Below are 17,374 nucleotides of genomic sequence, written 5' to 3' on the forward strand. Positions count from 1 at the left end.
TTGAATATAAATCGAGGACGCGATGGGCAACCGAAAATGGTTTCCAAAAAGTACGGCTTTGAAAATGCATTCGATTAGATTGGCTCAATTGAAAATCAAAATGGAAATCAATGGGCAGGATTTGATTTGGATGCGAACATTTTTGCAGCTTCAATTAGCTGAAATTGTCTATCCCTTCCGATTTGGCCAATTTATCCAGGCCCCCTCGGTGACCGCAATTCCTATATGCAACATAATAAATGGCCATCAGGTTATTGTCATGGTGAAAAATAGCCTGAAAGCCGTTGGAACTTGAGGTATATAAACATACACTTCACGCTGATAACCTTGGCTTCATTGCGGGCAAACAAATCATCTAGGATTGGGGAGTCTCGAGTTCATGGGGCTCCATAAAAATAAGCCATTCGCGTCTGGAGTACATAAGTAAATGTGGAGGAGAAGATCGTATATTATAAGTAGACGGCACATTTAGCACACATTAATAAAACCGCAAGAAACGTGCGACGAACAAAGGGAAAAATCGTTACAAATAAGAAAAAAGTGGGGAAAAATATTATGAGTCCCACAATGCGCTGAGAAAAATGTTCGACACACGCAGACACTCCCAGCAGCAACAATCACTCATCGTAATGATGCTCAGACATCGGGGATAAAGTTCAGGTTGGGCGGAGCTCCCTATATGAGAAGGTCGGCCCTGTGTCGGCATAATCCTGCACTTTGGCAGGAGTAAATTAATTGAATTCATTATGCCTGATAGATGCATGTGTATTTATAAGCATGTGCTTGAAACGGGCATTTAATCAAATGTCCAGAGTCTGCGCTTTGTTTTGCCAAGAATTTAATGCGCCAAACGAACAGAATCATGAACTGTTTCAGTGGCTGGCAAAGGTTAGTTTAACAAACGGCATAATGCGATTTAATTCGGATTTTCTACAGTATAAATAATTGGGGGAAACAATATTGAGCAAACAAGTCAGCGAAATAATTGACTTTCAATGAAATGCGTAATTAACTTAAATAAGAAACGGCTCGTTGAGTTGTTAAATGCGTCCAACTACAAAGTAATTCAAGGAACTGAAGCTTTTCGGAGAATAATAAACAGTCAAATTAATATTGCAAATCTGATAAAAGCGTTTATTTAAAATATAGTAAATCAAAGGGTCGAATAAAATAAAACCACCAGGAATATCTGCAAAATGGGGCCATTTACTTAAAATAAATCATGTGCTTGGAATGTGGCTAGGCTTTCAGCGTAGAATATAAAATTCCACCCTTTTCTAATTAATTTTGAGGCAACTTAAAAAACCATACCATTGTTAATACTTCCATCAGTCCAACCGTTTAACCCTAATGGTGCTACGTCGCATTTCATCAATAAATTCACCCCGGCTTTTGGGGCTCCCAACGTGTTTGCCATTTCGCCCACGACGGCTCGGTTTGTTGTTCCATATCAAACGTGAATATCCCGTATTTGTATTTTATGTGTATATATACTCCCACATATCCATTCAATTCCGCCAGCCGGTTTGCGGGATACACGCGGCATTATTATTGTTGTTACAAAATGTTTTCAATGAATATTAAATGTGGTGCAATTTTAATTTGATTCACCAGCTCGATTTTTGTTTTTTTATACGCCACTCGCGTGTGCCATGGCGTTATTTTTATCATTACAAACAAATTACAATAAACATTGCTTTCGAGGGTAGTCCAACACGCCTGTGTCTATAGACACGCCCAAAAATAACGCACGTGGCCGGGACGCAAAATTCTACCTTTTCCCTTAATTAAGTGGCACGCGTGTCAGTGGAATGCCGAATATTCAGCTTAAAGGCATGATGCCCGAAATTCCTCTCTGTCACTTTGATTTCGATTGGGAAAATTTAAAAGGCCTTCCAAAGTAGATCCTTTTGATGGGCTACAAAGGGTATTATTCAGGCATCACCTGGAAATGGCATTCATGCCAAGCTGCTTTAAAACTTATTTTCGCGCTATTTTCCCTTACTTCACTTTCTCCGTCCAATAAAAATGGCAAATATGAAAATTAATTAATGTCATTTTCACATCTGCTGCGTGTTTGTTCATTAAGGCTGCTTACTTTGCGATTCCTCGCATTGATTCACCATATTATCTTAAATAATTGACGGAGCAGCGAGTCTCTTGAATTACCTTCATTAAGTTGGGACCATGAAATTAAACAGCCAACTGAATATGGAATTAAAGTGCCATGCATGTGCCACTCGTCGCTAGACTTTTCAATTTGCCAAGGCGAACTGCTACTTAACCTTTTAAGAAAGCATGGCCAACCTGTGTGGGCTGCTGGTTCGCTATTAAGAGCCATAAATAAGACAGAAGAGCTCCGGGGTGGCTCTTTTGGCTGCTTCTCGAGAGGCAGACGTGACAGCCATTTAAGCAGTGTGCAGCCTGCCATTGTGCAGACATTAATGGCTGAATGTGGATGTGGCAGTGACTGTGGCTGTGCAACACCACCGGCACTTCAATTAATTAATTGCAATTTGCAAGACGCAGCGCGCACCGCGCAGCAGACAACGATGGCCATTAAATGCGTTTAGCTGCAGCCGCTGTCAACTGGCCTTCTTCCTCCAGAGACAGCATTGTGTAAGATGCCAGCGTGGCGTATACTTGATGCGCTTTTGCCACCCACCGCGGCACACGCGCACACGGGCATCAAGTATACGCCCCGAATGCCGACGTGTTATTAACACCGCGTGAATCCAGCAGATGTCGTCATACCCATAATGCATCCCTGCAACGCTGTGCCACGCATAAATAAATGACGATGATACGGCTGCTGATGCCTCAAATAAGATTCAGCATCATGCACGCGCAGATTGGCGAGACCTCGGCGGCGAAGGTGCCGGCAGCAAGAGGATTATGCACCTGGTGGGATTTCAGCTGCACAGATATGTATCCGTATCTCGTGGGGTGCCGGGGCAAGGGAGTGCTGGGTGTTATCCCAGTGGGAGTAGTGGGCCAGCTAATCGATGCACTGATGCGACCTAATTAGACCCCAGGTGAATGCCAATGATAGGCCAGATGGACGAGATGAGCTATCGCCTTCCCCAATTAAATCCCTCCTGATAATCTCAACAAAGCAATGGGCACACAGCTGGTGAGCAAGCTTGGGGGCTGCCCAATAATTTGGGATCATCTTAAAGAAGGTTTTTAATAATTTCCTAACATATCGATGTAGTCAGTACTTTTAATATAAATAAACATAGTCAGGAGGTCTTAGGTAATTACCATGAGCCCAAATAAACAATTACTTGTTTTATTAAAATAAAAAATTTTAAATTATTAATAATTAATTAAAAATACTTATTCTGCAATATTTTTTCTTACGTTCAGTTACCAAAAACGATTCATTTATTACTTTATCTTCGTCATTACATTGACCAAAACATAATTCTATAGAAGCCAAATGACGCGGAATAACTTTAAAGCAATATAATATATTATAGATTATTATACTTAAAATAGAGCGATATCATTATAACAGTCCAGTATAACCTAATAAAATAATGCGCTCTTTTGAGGTATTCCATAAAATACTTAGATTAGACTTTATAATTGGCAGTATAAAACATGTATGGTGCTGGCATATACATTTTGCATTTTGCCACCGTGTTCAAAGAGCCATTAAATTTTACACTAATTACCACAAATCGCCCGCAACTAATTTAATAATGGCAACCGTAGAGAAGGGCGGATTGAGGGCAGCCGGATGCAGCTGCATAAACTGGCCTCAATGGCCATTAAAAACTTCTCGTAGTTGGTATATACTTTCCCCCATCCTATGTGTACGTATATTTGCGGCAAATTGACGGTTTCATTCTCGGGGAACAGTGAAAACTTTCTGGCCAGGACGCCGGCACTCAAAATAGCTCGAAAGTCTCGACAACAATTCGCCCGGGGGGATGGAAACTGCGGTTGGAGTGCTGGGCGAAAAAACACTTTACGGAGACCACTCGTAACCTCAAAGCGCAGACGGCATAAAACAATTGAACGTGAATCGTTTGACGCTAAGTCAAGGCGGAGTATCATAAAAAATTAAGTGACACTCAAGCGGAGACACTGGGCGGCACTGATTAATTGGTCCTCAGCCAGCGAATTTGGGAGTATCATTAAAACTTTGGCCCCACCGCCAACATGCTGTCAATGTTGTCATCTTCATTTGGCATTATGGTAATAATTGGGCCACGAACCGGGGCATTGGGACACCAGCACCAGGACCGGAGTGCTGTCAGGTCAACCCAGGTCCAAGAAATGCCAAAAGTTAGGCCCTCGCCTGTCATGGGGCGAATCTTGTCGGAGTGGCAGGACTTTTCGCAAATTGATGGCGTTAGTTGGCGCTCATGAATACGTCAGAGAGCAAATACGCATAAAACGGCCACTTGATTATTGGGGTCCCCGGAAAATTTAATGAAATTTGTATATAAAACGGACAGCATGATGAATGAAGTTGTCTTTGGGGATGAAGGCATACGGTGGACCGGCTTTCGGGCCAGCGCACTTTAGCCCAAATTTATAACACGTGCCTGCGAAAAGGGTTACGGAAATGTCTGAACTGGATCGCAAGCTGAGAGGAGATAATATTTTTGAAGAGGGTAGAAAAAAGTCAACAGGCATACATTTCCCCAGGACTAAATAATTAAAGCGTAATACAATTAGAGGTTGAGATTATAAGTGTTTTAGCACAAGTAACTGCAAAACACATAAAATTATTTTAATGTCCCATAAAACAAGCTATAATATTCACCATATATACTCACGTTTATTAGGTCTGCAGACGCGACGAAGTTGGTCGTCTGTAATGAGAAGATAAGATTGAACTATTAAAGCCATCTCCTTAACATTAAACGTATGTGCATCCAGTTGTTAAAATAAATATATCATATTTTTGGTTAAAATATCACTCATTGGTTAGACTTTCAGAACCATTTCAGGCTTAAATTCAATAAAGAGAAATGGTTATGTTTTGATTTTCAATGGTTATTGCACATTTAGAGCGCTATTTTAATTGCCATAACTTTTGCTATGGCTTATCATACAAAGAATCAATCTTTATTTAGGCCCGCCTTTGTGAGAATGAACAATTTGCATAAGCCAATTATTCCTCATTCGGTTATCCGCCCCACCATTGTCAGCAGACGTCAAAAATCGAATAATAAATCACAAAGTGCCGGAGTCCTTCTTGTTGCAAAATTTATTTTCTAACCCCATGCTCTTTTGTTTTTACCTCCCTCCCTACATAAATCCATTCTCTATTCTCTTTTTCCTGGGCATATTGTGCCAAGCTTATTATAAGTTGCCCATTTTTTCGCCGATTGTTTCGATTTGCTTGTGCGCTTGATTAAATTTGCACTCAACTTTTCAAAGCTTCATTAATCATCTGTTTGAGAGGGGATTTGAGGGGGTGTAAAACGGCTGATAGGGCGCTGAAAAAAACTAAAACTTTGGCCGGAAACTTTGTTGTAGTTGCTGGAACCCGTGCAGTTGGCATTGCCAATAATAAAATTTACGCTGCCTTCACAGCAGGTCAGGAAAAAATTATGAGTTTTCTCAGCGATTTGCCATTTTTGTAGTTCAGCGAAAATTTCCCCGCCCACTTCTCTCTGCGGGCAGAGAAATAACTCTGTGTTCAGTGAGAAATAAATTAGGGAATTTATAACAAGCAGAGTGAATAAGGAGAAAACTTTCATGACTAATGATCGCTGCCTTCCAAGACGCCTCCAAAACGTATAAATACTAAACATGAAACAAGCATTAATATTAAATTTATTAACTGAAAAACATGGATTAACGCACTGGAGAAGAATTTAATTATTCCATTCGGATGGCGAAGTGCATGTCGAGTAAATGAAAGTGGTAAATTCTCCTTGGCCACGTCCAAAAACACAAAGGCCTTCATTTATTCATCATCAAAATGGCGGTCGCGATGGCTAAGACAAAAGCCTCTGTGGAACCCCCTTTTCCGACCCCTCTTCTGTCTTTATCTCTGAGTTATTTGTTTCACTAAGGCGGAGAAAGGATTCGAGGGGCTACACTTGAAAAAGAAAAGGTATTCCGAATTTTTTAACGTTAAAATGGAGGTTGCCACTGAAATAACTTCATTTTCGAGTTTTCTTCTTTATGTGCCTACAATTATGCAACGAAATATAATGAATGATGGAGTCTATGTAAAGATGGCGTGCTTTATATACAGCATACTTTTAGGTACTTTTTTTTAGAAATTTGAAAAGTACCACAAAGTTTTTGGAACCCTGTATCACCCTCTTTAGAGATTCATTATAAAATTAATAGTTATTAATAAGATGCCGTTGAAAAGCTGTAAAATGTTATTTTGTATAGTCCAAGTGATTTTTCCCAGTATCGTTTTAAAAAATAACAGCAACGACCGCAGTGACCAAGAACCGCAATACTCCGAGTGCCTCGAAGCTGTGCGAAAGTGGAAAGTGTTGGGCGGTGGGTGAAAGATGCAGAGAAAGGCGTAGAATGAGTTTTCCTTGTTCATTTAGCAGTCAAACGGAGTTTGCCAGTGTGGAGACATGCCTGTCTCCGTTGGGTTTCCGTTTCCTGTGCCATCTGCAAATTTCATGGCAATATATTTTTGCCGCTTGTGCGAAGAAAGAGGGCAAAAATATCCAGCAAGCGAGCGAGAGAGGAAGGGAGCCAGCCTTACCATCATCAGTCATTTTGTCTAAAAGAATATATTGCAATTAAAAGCAGAAAATATGCTTTTACACTGGCCAACAGAGCTATAAGTTTGCCGTTCTTCCCGCACCACATCCTCTGCCCCGGATTCTTCCCCCTTTTTATTTATGAAGCGCAACACTTTGGGACCCACCCACTGCATTTTGACTGCAAACATTTTGGACGGGGCCGCCAGAAGTCCCCCTCTTTCCGACTTTCTTCTTCATCTTGTTGCCACTGCTGATGTTTTACTATCCAGCCAAGAGCAGCAAATTAAAATTGCTTCATTCTGGCCCTTCAAGCACGCTGTAAGTCACGCCTTGTTATGGCCGCAGCCGGACCTTCAATGGATAAATGGGCGGATTTGCTGGTTGGTCGGTTGGTTGGATGGTCGGATGGTCGGATGCTGGGTTCCTTGATGAAACTCCTGCTGAAGCTGAGCTGCTCGGTGGGCAGTTTTCAGCTCGACACTTTATAAATTATGCGGATGGCAGTGGCGTGGGCTTTAATGAAATTTCCATCTCTTAACTAGAACAAAATTAATTTTGAACAACAATGGCGAAATGCTTCTGAAAGAGTATAGAGTTTCGCAAAAATGCATTATTTTGATAGATATTTTGTTGCCAATTATGTTAATAATGAAATTGATCTTAGGTAAACAGCATTTCTGCAAATGGCATTTTAACTTGGGAACTGGTAAAAAGTTTGGGAAAACGATTTCAAATAAACATAACGGAAAAAGAACAACAAACAGCCGGAACTCTAATTAAATAAGTTGTAACAGTTCCATTCAGTAGTTCAAGTTTATTACCGTTCTCGTCCGCTTTTATGGCAAAATGTCACCTTCACGACTCTGAACTTTTTGGAGTTCAGTAAAAACTTGGCTCAACCTTTTCACGACTCTGCAAACTAGCAACAGGAATTTGATTACTTTTCATTTCGCATTTCGAGGCAGTTTGTGCAGCTTAAGCCATCCGCATCCAATTCAGGGAGTTATGCCGGGACACTCCGATTCCATTTCCATCTCGCTGTTATCTGGTCACTCCCCGGCTGGCAGCTGCATTTTCATAAGCAAAACTTTAACTGAGCCGCTGAATTTTTCATTAGAAAACTTTGCACCAAGAGGGACGAAGGACACCTGGAGGAGTGTCCGGAGGAAATGGCAACTTGAAAGTCATTTGCCGCCCGAGAAGAATGTGTGTGAGAATGTCTGAGAAGCGTTGGGGGAATGTTGAACAAAAGACCGCGGCTGAAATGTGTGTGGGTGCCCTGGCAATTTCATGAAAGCAGAAATTTTCAGGCCTCATCCCAGCCCTTTGCTCATGTCATTTGCCACACTTTTCACTCAAGACAATGAGTGTCATCACGGCGGCATCAAGTTTTTATAAGACCACGCATGCTGAATTTCTGATGAGTTCACCCACACCAGTTCAGCAACCCTTCCTCAGAAATCATGTCTTATGAAAATTTTATTTATATGCCGCAGCTTTATGGGGCGTGCAAAATTTGGTCAGACGAAAAGAATCTTAACAGAAAACTTTATGGCCCAAAATGCGAAAGTTTTTGTCATAAATTAAAGAGTTTAACAAATATCATTTTAGCTGTTTCAAAAGTTTATTAAAAGTTTCTGGTTAAGACTTTTATCAGTTATCAGGGAAACAATAATAATCATATTTTTGATATTTCCCAAGGCAATTTAAATCTTATTTAAACGAAAAACAAAGGAAAACTGAATTTAAGTGTGCCATTAATAATTTTGTTATGCGAAAATATCAATCCCGCGCAGCTGCTTGAAGTGCAGAATCAATTTGGACAAACAAGGAAAATTACTTTTAAAGCCCCGACTCAGAGACACATGTAGCACTTACTTTCGCATAATCCCCCAAGCCGAACTGCGGAGGAGGAACTCTCAACGAGAATTTAAAGACAACCTGACATATGGGACTGCTGAGCTAAACAAATCACATCAGAACAAATAAAATCCAGCACAAAGGCAACCGCCAGCAAATAGAGAGACGCACAGAAAGTCTGTGCTCTGACATGGCCGTTAAGTAATTCCATATTTTATTTGCCGAAATAGAAAGGATTCCGACCAGGGCAAGCAACCTTCGAGCACACAATTCCAAGTGTTTGGCAGAGAGTCCCACACATTTGTTTGCCGCATTCGCACGTGAAGGCGTCCAAGCAAATATGTATGAAAAAATAGGGATGGAGCTCGAAAAACTTGTTTAAAGGGATTGCAATAAAGTGCCTGGCATATTGGGATTTGTCCCTTTTCCGTCGTCTATTTTTTACCTGCAAATATTTGGCATCTCCCAAATGAAAAGATTTTTTCGCCACATGCCAATGATGGCCTTAACCCTTCTCTCCCCCTGTCATCCGTCACTCGTTTTATGTGCAATTCCCTCAAGTGCTTTATTTGGCAACAAAAAATGTTCGGGGACCCGCCGCCTCCGCTCACAACAACGTTAACTCTCTGGCCCTTTTTTTAAAACTGTTGCATATAATTTATTGTAACTAAAAGTTGCTCCCCTTTTTTTGGCAGAGCAAAAAATAAGTAAGGGATTTCACTTCTTTGGTCCTTTGAATTTTGTTGGTCTCTCGTGGGCAATTTTATATAGCCTTTGTGCGTGTTTATTTTTTTGGTCAGCTTAAGATTTCGGTTTGCCAAACATTCGACTGTCAGCAGTGACTTTGCCTGGGATTAAAACCGACATTAAGCTGTGATTAGTAGCTGACTTTCCCTTGACACTTTTATTTGCCAGCATCTCTGTCCGTTGAATTGACACTCGAAAAGATGTGGGATTATGCAGATATGAAATGTTGTTTAAATGGGCCAAGGCTGTTGAATAAAAAATGATGAGCTGGCCAAGTAGAAATTCGCATAAAGCCGAAAATTTGTTAGCAAGCAACCAGGTAGACTTTGGTCTGAGATAGGGAGGAGATCGTGATTTCACAAAGTACACGAAACTACCTCAACAATATTGAAAATATCATTATAGTTATATTTATAGCTAGTATGTTTTGTTTCATTTTAGAAGATAATCTGGCCAAGCAAAAAGTCGTTTAGCAAGCAAGGATTGCAGTTTATAATAGATTTGTTAGATTAGATTAGATTTGTTTTAACCTTTTCTTAACTTTTGTCATTTTATTTTTATTTAAACCATGCAATTATTTTCCAAATAATGTGATATTTTTCATTTGACACATTTTTTTCCAGGAAGTGATGAAAACTGACTCACGCTCTCACCCTCAGCTGGAAAATTGTTTAACGAACAAGAGACCTTGGGAAGCCCCCGAACGACTTACGCATAATTAAAATATCTAATTAGAAATAATCACATTAAAGCGGCAGACAGTAAAAAGTGTGTTGAAAGTGATGGCAAGCGCGAGCGGAATTCTCAAGGCATCGTAATGAGAGCGTCGACTCGCCACAATGGCAAAATTGTTGACATTAATTAAAATGTCATTTAAATGAAATATATAACAGTGCGGAATTTCACTCTATTAAGGCGGGACACTCGGCGCGACTTTCTTGTCTTCGCCACTCCGCATAAATGGAGCAAAAAGGACACGATGTCGGCGGGGGCAACGAACCAAAGGACGAAATCTCTAGAAGAGGAGACCCTCACAAGGAAAAAAGGTCCAAAGGAAGCCGAATGTGAGGCAGAAGGAATATTAAGGGGCAGAATGCATGGGAAAAACGCTCCATTAGGGTAATGAACAAGTTAACAGGCGCATATTTCTCATTGCCCTCTTTTTTATTGCTGCCGTGGGATGCAAAGGGCACAAAAGCAATTTCCATGTCCCCGTGCTCGAGTTTACATTTTTTAATTTGACTTGTTTTCTTAGGCCGGACGACCAACTTGCCGACCGGTCAGAGTCGGAGTTGGAGTCGGAGTCAGAGTCAATATGAAAATGTCGGCAAATAATTATAAGTAAATTAATGAAAATTGAACGGGCCAAAGAGGAAAGGCCAAAGTCAATGGAGTGTGCAAAATTGTTGGCAATTTGTTGTCGAGCAAATAGCCTCATGGTCATTATGCTGGCGACTCATTTGCAAATGGCCAAGAATCAGAAGCCGGCCCTTGCCCCAAAACGACTTTGCAACGAAGGGCTCGCTTTAGCTTTGTTTATTCAGCCCGTTCGTCTCGTTTCGTCTGGCCAAAAGAGGCCAAAGCTCTTTGAGCTGATTCAGCGCAAAAAGATTAATGATTCGACATCGGATCCGCTGCTCGATGGTAAACATTTGCCTCTTCCTCTGCCCGCCGGATCTTCCTCTTTGTCTGGCTGTCTGGATTCTCGTCGCCTTTGACTTTCATCCAATAAAATGAAATTAAATAAATTTTTGAGCCAAATCTTATTTGCGTATTGTCAGCTTTGTCATCATCAATGGACCGGCGTCCTTGTTGTTGCTCGATTCTGTGTTTATGTGGCCTCGAGTGACTTTTATTTATGGCAATTGTTGGTGAACATTTTCTAAGCCATTTACTCTTGGACTTTATGCTCAATATTTTTGGCCTTATTATCTAGTGGATGATTAGAAAGTTTTCCATTGTTGGTTAGATTTAGGGACAGCTTTAATGCTGTTCATGAAAGTGTGTAGCTGTTCCTCACATTTTAAATATGGGATCTCATATGGGTTATGTTTAAGATAACCTGGCAGCTCTTTTTACTTTAAAGATATGTGTAAAATCGAACAATTCCCATGGCAGTTCCAAGTTTAAAGTGCAAATAATTTACACCCTCAGCGAGCAGTTTAAATTTGATTTGAATATCCCAGACAAAATCGCTCACTTTTCAGACAACAGAACAAATAAGAATTTTATCACTGTTGGCTTTGCACTAACTGTGCTCGAAATACTTCGAAAATCAAAAATGTTTTCCCATACATTGCTAAGTTGTTCAACAACCACTGCCTCTCTGGGGGCGTTCTAAGTGAATTGGGGCGGGGCAGTTACAAAAAATTCATCATGCGCCGTGTAAAACATCGGAAATATTTTTCAGAAGCCTGCAAACGAGATTGATGAGAGTGCTGGCATAGCCGGGGTTTTGGGAGGATAAATCGGGCTATGAAGAATAGCATTCTGATGAGATGGAAAATATGGGCTGTTCGGCTTTTCAGTCGAAGGAAGCAAACAACAAAGAATTTTAAATAGACTCCTGCCTTGTCAAATTTATTAATGCATTCAAAAAATAAAAAAAAATACAAAATAAATTTAGAGCAATATAATTACAATTAACAGTTACAGGTTAACTATATATTTTCTAACATATTATTGTTTAATCCACAAAAACCATTTTAAGTCGAATTTGAAATTGTTTTTTTGATTTTCTTTCTTATCCAAAGAAAGGTCAATAATTTTCTACGGTAAGCTAATTAAGAAAAAGTACCAACAGGCCCAAAATTCGAAGCGATTTTCGGAAAACCACACAGGGTGTTGGGTAGAGGTATAGGGGATATGGGTTGTGGGGAGCTGCATTTGATGGGTTTGTAAAATAGCCGTTGGAGGAGGAAACCGCAATTACAACGCCCCAAGTCGTCGTTTGCTGGTAATACAAACGACAATTACAACTTGCCTTCAGACGAACGCACAAACAGACGGACCGCAATCGCAGGAGGGGACACAGGATAAAGGATTCGACTGGGGGACGACACGAAACCGTACTAAAAGCAAATCTGTGCGGTTAAACGCAAGTGTCAGCTGTCATTTTTGTGGAAAGAATTCCGGCAAAAAATACCAAGAAGCATAAAAAGCGCACACAAAAACGCCTGAGAACGAGTGGAGTATGCCGGGGCAATAATTCTTGGAGCAAGTGTAACAAGAAAATAAGGGCAATGGCAGTGGCAGTGGCAATGTAAATGGAAATGCAGAGCGGATGAACGTACTGAAAGCCGAGCTGCAGCCAAGAGATGTCGGCATATGCACTGAAGAGCTATAAAAAAGTCCTGTTCTTCAGTAATGGACCGATGAAAAACCATGGAAAGGAGATACACAAAAATACTGATAATTTTCGTCTTCTGGGTGATGGAAATCCCCAAAAAATTCATCGCTGAGGGTCTACAAAAAATTCAATTAAATCGAAACTATTTTAAAAATACCTTAGCTCAATATACTAATGGTAAGACTTACATATATTTGCCTTCCAATAAAAGGAAATTTTAATAAATATTAAGATTTAAAATCGACTTATTTTTTACTCTGTAAAAGTAGAGCTGGGGAATGGAGTGCAAAAGAAGTGCGTGTGGCTAAGAAGCCGGGCAAAGAGGGAAAACGGATTTCCATAAGGCCCGAAGATAGATGGCCATTTGCTTTCTTTTTTGAGTCTACCTTAGATTAGTGTGTTCGATAAAAAATAGTTGGTAGTCGAAAGGGAAGAGTAAGAACCACAAGACAAAGCTGCAGTTAAGTAACAATCTTGCTTGAGCGCATTGCGAAATTGCTAAGCCAAATTGATGACAACTTTTACTGGTAATGGAAAATTGTGCATTTAATCTGGAGAACTGAGGAATTTCCTTACACTATTTTCATGCCGTATTAACCGCGAAAAACTTTGAGCATAATTTTACACTTCCATTGCTTAAAACTTTTAAAATAATAACTTAAGTTTGAAATGCTTTTATATTCCTCAGCAAAATGGCTGACCCTTTTTTACGCAAATTCGAGAAGTAACCAATTTAGCATTAGCGCAGCTTTTGGCCTCAAGTTTCTTGCCATGGGTAAGCCCACCTTAAGCGGCTTCACATGCGAGTCTAGTGGACACAACTGTCGGAGACATTTTCAAGAGTATTAGGGGCCAAATCCACTGGCTAGCAAATGATCAACCATAGACAAAAGCTGACGTACGACAACAGGCTGCCTTGTGCCTCGGATAGCAGGATACACTGTTCCCCGTCCCCCCTCCATTTGGCCATCTCTAATGCCTGCAAATCGCCTGATTATGGGCTTAGAGCCGGGCAGCCACATATATCGCCATGGCCGGACCAGCTGGACGGGCCAGTTGTTGACGGCAAATGGAAAACGGCCAGAAGGACACGAGTGGCTCGGCACCGCTCCTTGGCCATCATGTTGAGTTGTGTTGCTCAGCAGGATTTGCATGGCATTGCAGCGTTCTTTGGCTTTTTGTTTTTAAGCCGGGGCTTGCTTTTTTCTATCGGAAGACTCCTTGCTGCGACTTGGCGCCAGACCATGTACAAATCTCTGCAGAACATTTGTACACTGCCAGAAAATGTAATTCCTTAACTTCTATTATCCTACCCTCAGAAAATAAATCCTTGATATTACTATGTTATTATTACCATATACTATCGCTTTGAATAGCCTTTAAACTGCCTTCAGATTAAATCCATATGGCCCTTTTTCCCTGTCTTTAATTATAAATATACCCATTTTTGTACATTATTTATTTTAATAAATTCGGTGGAGAATCATAATTAGAATTAATATATTTATTCCGGGAGTAACTGCAATCTTAACTTGGTTTTTTATTTAAGTAATACATTTTTCTTTGTGTATGATACATGCAGGCCATCGTGTTTTTCTTTTTGTGTGTGCGCACTAAAATCATAGTCATGTCCATGAATATCCCTAACTGATTACATGCAAGAGAGCTTATAAAAACAAGGACATCGCCTGGCGACAATGACACAACAGCTGCTCGGAATGCAGGCTAATATCCTTGGCCCTGGGTCCCACCTCCTCCCGCTCTTCCTGGGACTTGACTTGTCTTGACTTGCTCTTGTCTCTGAAATGATATGCCTTCCATGGAATGCAGCTTTCTTGGCTTCCTCGAGGCAGTGAAAAAATAAATAACTTTGGTTCAGTGGCCAGATGCTAGAAGGCAGGCAACGAATAAAAACAAATGTGTACCCTATCAATCAGTAAAATATACATCGAACAAATGGGACTTTGAAATACCCTTCCAAAAGAAATTAAGTCATAAAAATCAATAACCATTCAATACAGTACATCTCTATTCATAGTGATGGAAATATTTTAAAAATCGGTTTCTGGCAGGGGCTTGTATTTCCATTTGCAGAACAATTGAAATAAATTTCGCATAATTAACTTGAGCCTATTAAAGCCCGCTCGAGTATATCCTTGTGGCCCAAGGATCTGGCAACTCGCGTGGCTATGTGGCCAGGACCACTGAATGCGGGTATTGCATTATTGTAGTGCCAAGCCAAACCACTTTGCCCACAATTACGCGCTCTTAATGAATGGCAATTGGGCGGCCACAACAAGTTGAAAATTATGCCCCGGAATGGCCGATGACAGCGATGGATGTCTGCCATTGACAGGTGGAAGTGGAGGTGGAAGTGCGGCTTGCAATTTTTCTGCCCCTTGGCTCGTCACTTTAAATGCTCCGCACACGATTACCCACTTTCGGCGAGGATCCTGGACCCTGTCTTTGAGTGCCATAATGCAGCCAATTAATTATTTGACCGGGCTTTCGCCGCAGGCCAATTGACTGACAGCTGGCCGTATTATTATTGTTCCCAGAGTGCGGCATATGTCGAGCACCCCGAATTCCGCATCCTTGGCGCACTGCGTGATTTATATTTTTAATATGGATTGCTTTCATTATGCATTTTTCACAATTTTCTCCCGCTCTGGCTGCCGCTGCATTGCATTTTCCCTTTGGCCGTGGTCGGTAATTGTAATTTCTGTTGTTTAAAAATTTATGACCATCAATGGGCCCCCGAAGCTGCAGTGCAGCGGGCAAGGGACTTATATATATCCGGCAATATATATAGGGGCATACACATCCGCATGCAGTGTGAAGTGGGTGCCAGAGTAGCGCAAAAATAATTGCATTCCCCTTTAGGAGTGCGAGCAAATTGAAATCGCACATGGGGTAGGTGGTAGGTGGATAGGTGGATGCCCGGCATAAAGTCAAGAAAAATATTAAGTCCAGGAGCGAGACAGTTCATTGCGTCGGAGCGCCCCTCTCGTGCGGGAAATTTTCGGCCAGAGAAAATTGTTGATTTCAGCACATGCCTGGTATTAATTAAGAACGGAACCCGGAGATGAACGGAACCGAGCTGGGATAAGAACCAGGCCACAGCGGTCTTAATCCAGTAACTTAATGCTCACCGCGACTGTGCGAAACGCCCTGTCAGAGTTATTAAGTCCCGAGCTGATTCCCTCGCCGGATAAGCCGTTGGCAGTTAACATCATTAGACGTTGGCCGGAAACTTTCTCATGGGCAAAATCCGAATAAATAAAATCGCATAATAAAAATTGAAGTGCGCAAAGTTTGCGACGTGGTAACTATGTGTGCAGGGGATTTTCCACCCAGCTCCCTCGAAGCTCACAGGTTGCGCAAAAAGTATCGACACACTTAACTACGTGCGACAGGTGAGAATGGAAAGGAAAAACAAAAATCTCAATAAATTGGCAGTAAGCGCTAAGCAGACAATTACTTGGGGATTAGCGTCATACTTGGGCAAACTTGTTAGGGATCGGAAAACGAGCGGGAATCCAAAGTGGTTATGTCCGCTGGGGGAATTAGGAGGTACCAGAGGAGAAATTATTGAATACAAGGCGATTGATTTTTGTGCTATTTTCGGTGGAACAGCATATTTATGCAACTTTATTTTCCACCATATAAACGTGTTTTTCAATCCATCAATTATCATGACCAATGGACGTTGCCCAAACAAAAGGAATAAATTTAAAAACCGTTCATTCGGAAAGTCTTATGAAATAAGAGGTAAACAAAATAATAAAGAATATAATGGTCTTTACAAAATCTGTTCAATCGAACTATGTCCGAATAAAGTTGAGTGCTCAAAGCCTGCAGTTCGGCCAAACGAAAACCATGCATTTTATATTCATCTGCCGGGCCGATAGCGCAGAGGAAAATCTCAGAAAAGTAATTCAATTATATTTGCGAAAAGACTGCACTTGACCATTAAAAATGCACTCAAGTAGGAATCAAACAAAGTCCTGGTCTCTTGAGAATCTCCTGTCCAAGTCCTCACCTTTTTATGTATTTCCCCCTCACTTTTTCCCACAGAGGAAGACTATTTTCGCTCTTTATCTTGGCCATGACATGATTTATATGCAGCTACGTTATCTGGTATGCGCACAAGTGGAATATGCGAGTATCAGCTCAAAAAAGGAGCCCGGGTGCTGCAGTCTAGGAGCGAGCCAAAAACACAAAGCCTGCCAGCGACTCACCTATCCGCAGACATACTATAAACTTGGCTGCTCTGTGGCCGCATAAACTTTGCGTATGCACAAAGTCCGTGTTATTTAAAATATGCATAAATTGGACTTTAAAATTTACCCATCTAGGCACACGGGCTTATACCTGCGGCGAATGCAGCTTGTACCTATGCACTTTCCAAATACATACGAGTATGTATATTCGAACAAGAGCACGAGACCCGATATGCAAAACGTCGGTGAGCTTAACATAACTCCGCCCGGAGCAGGACAATGTTGCCCTTTATTTCCGACCAGGATATAATGAGTTATTGTTGATGTCCTCTAAGGAACATAGTTATTTTCTCGGAGAGTAATGAATTATTTACTCTTAAAGTAAGACTTAAGTCAAATTTTTTATATATTCTTTTTTTTGTTTAAGTGATTTACATTAAAATGTTGGATTGAAGATTTTTGTAACGTAACATTAGAGTAAATTTTGTATT

General features: G+C 40.9%; 1 protein-coding gene across 1 annotated transcript in view; it reads right to left on the bottom strand.

Moving 5' to 3' along the window:
• Nucleotides 1-17,374, bottom strand: part of LOC108033865 (putative neural-cadherin 2) — a 116,138-nt gene that overhangs the window by 94,753 nt on the left and 4,011 nt on the right. Inside the window, exon 2 of the mRNA XM_017108507.3 lies at nt 4,794-4,829. The gene's annotated coding sequence lies outside the window, so the exon portion shown is untranslated. The remainder of the gene's footprint in view (nt 1-4,793; nt 4,830-17,374) is intronic.

The sequence above is a fragment of the Drosophila biarmipes genome, chromosome 2L (genome assembly GCF_025231255.1).
Source record: "Drosophila biarmipes strain raj3 chromosome 2L, RU_DBia_V1.1, whole genome shotgun sequence".
Lineage (NCBI taxonomy): Eukaryota > Metazoa > Arthropoda > Insecta > Diptera > Drosophilidae > Drosophila > Drosophila biarmipes.